Genomic DNA, 2,939 nt, shown 5'->3' with positions numbered 1-2,939 from the left:
TATATGTAGTGAAACTACCTATCGCCATTATATACAAAACCATCTATCGCCATTATATTCAAACAGACCATCTTCTCTCACTATAAATATGACAGACGCGAGCGTAGTAGAAAACATCTCTTTCCCTGTTATCACCTGACTGATTATTATTTGAAGCGGCAACTGCTTCGTACTGTTCCCGCCACAACGCAAACTGACCAACCACAGCCCTTAATAAGGTCACGTGATAGTGTGTTTCTAATACTCCATCGAAGCCTACTTTCAGCTATAAATAGACTGCTAGATACCCAGCAAATTCGTCTCGGTTCAGATCTCTTAGAGACCTGTTCCGTGTACCACACAGAGCAGCAGCAGTTCCAGAGACTATATCAACAGCATCTCCAACGACGACTACCAGCATCGCCGCCACCAGTCAACACGACACTACGACTACCACCATCGTCGCCGCCAGCGTCAACACCACTTCAACTACGAACTACAAGATTCGCCACCGACGTCGCCAACATGATTTCTATACGTACACCAGCTAAACCAAACAACCGCGGCACTTCTCTCTTCGATTCTGTTTGTGTGATTCATCTTCACCGCGATAAATAATAGACAAGAGCCCAGCTTGCGATGAACGTCTGTACTCAAGAACCCGGCTCGGCATGGAAGCCCTAACATCACGACGAGTGATCGCTCTGCCCCACACGCCTCAACTTCTTACATACAGACTGTTACTATTGTGTACTCTAAGAACTGGCAAATTCTTATATGTGTTACGGACTCTTTTTCTATTTGCTGTATCTCACGCATACACATACATGTATCACTTACACACACTCTTTTCTTTACACGACGGCCTGTCTTTTATTGTGTTTTCATTATGTCGCATACACTCACACACAGACATACATTTTAATGCTACAATAAATATTACGGTTATTCATCTTTATTGGTTGTGTTCTATCGTCTTCCTTTACTGGCATTTATGAATTCACTATGTTATCGAAGTATAACATATTTATATCATTTGATATATTTTGTGTTCGACCGTGTGACGCGTTTAATAAAAGGAGCCCTGTTTTTCCATTATTCACCATTTCTCCTTTTGGGTTTGCACGGTCGTTCTTACACGCACACACACACACACATATATATATAAATTTATATATATATTAATGTTATCTCGGTTTAAAAAAACTTTGACAATGTAAATATGTTAATAGTTACCATGGGTAGCAAAAATCACACACACGCAAAAAAAAAAACAGGATATCACACCCGTTTTATAGGTAGAAATCTCAAGTTAAAGTGATGCATTTTGAGTAGATATGAAGAATAATAATAAATGGAGCAAAACGCATATAAGCAAAAGTTCCTTTAATTCCTACATATGTTTCAAAATATATGTGCACTCTACTCCAAAGAAGTAAGAGGTGCTGGAATTGCACATATATTCATCGTCAGGGAACCAACATACAGAAGCAAGACAAATACGAAATGATAAGGTTACGTACGAGTTATAATATTATACGGCTAAGTAACGGTCACTTACGAAATTTTGTCAAAAATGTTGAAAGTAAACTGTTCAGCATGAGAAATTACACCACTATACGAAGTTTCAAACTGTTTAGTTAAAAAAAAGTAATTAACAAATCTGTGAGCGAAACTGGACAGATTCTCAATTTGTTCGACCAACAGCGGTGCTCCAGCATGGCCGCAATTTAATGACTGAAACAAGTAAAACAAGAAAAAAATTATGCCATTTTAATCCCGCGCAAGGCCGGGTGTCTCTGCTAGTGATATGTATATATAATTATGATATATTGTTACACCATTCTCTCACTCTCTCTCTTTCATTATATATCATCATCATCATTCAAAGTTTGAGTAAATCTCGTCACCCACTCACTCACTCTTTCTTTCTCTCTCTCTGTCTTTGTCTCACTCACTCTCTCTCACTCCTCCCTCCCTCTCTCCCCTCTGTCTTTGTCTCACTCTCTCACTCCTCCCTCCCTCCCTCTTCCCCTTTCTCTTCACACAAAAATTAAACTCATTGTTTTTGCTATTTTTGTTATTTTTATTTTACTTTATTATTTTAACTTACTTCTCCTACATGTTAGTTTCCTAATATTTGGTCTCTCTGATGAAGCTTTGAGGCTCAACCATTGTCCAATGTTTGGTCAGCCTTTGTGAGGTCCCTCTATATCACTGGCGTGATGTGGAAAACTTGGAAGATTGGGCACTTAGTATTTGTACATTCATTTATTCGGATCCCTAAATCCAGCCTCAGCTGTGAACTTGGAACCTAGAGGACGACCAACTATAACACTGAGTCAGCGTACCTATTGGTGTAGATCACAAGTGAACTAAACTTCTCATTATCTATCTGTCTATCTATATATATTATAAATAAATCTCAGGGTAACAAAAAAATTTTAGAAATTCTTTTTGCTTCCAGTGGTCTAACGAGAAAAAAAAAACTAGTCAATAGACTATATATTATTCATATAAATACATACAGTGTACACTGTATATATAAAGTATATATATATATATATATATATATATTTAAGTGCATACATACTTCGTTACGTATACATAAATGACCAACCACATAAACAAATCAGAGGAGGCCTGTACGTGGACGCTCGATCTACTAGAAATAGCAGCTAAATCTCCTAACTAGCAACGTACCGCCTAGATGATGTAGTTCAGGGTGCATTGTTTCTGGGAAAGAGATGGAATAGTCACAGCTAGAAGGCTTTCGATCATAAGTCTGCTCGATCAGAGATCTATTTGGCCTTAGTAACGACATATCACATAAAGAGAAGTAAACCAAAATTTTGTTGTTAGAGTTATTTGCCCATTACATTTGCCATAACATAGAGAGAGGAAATGATAAATATCATTTCCTCTCTCTATGTTAACATTCATTCTCTCTAACACTCATC

This window comes from Octopus bimaculoides, chromosome 6, assembly GCF_001194135.2.
Source record: "Octopus bimaculoides isolate UCB-OBI-ISO-001 chromosome 6, ASM119413v2, whole genome shotgun sequence".
In the NCBI taxonomy this organism is placed as follows: domain Eukaryota; kingdom Metazoa; phylum Mollusca; class Cephalopoda; order Octopoda; family Octopodidae; genus Octopus; species Octopus bimaculoides.
The sequence above is the reverse complement of the archived record's forward strand: the minus strand, read 5'-3'. Positions refer to the sequence as shown.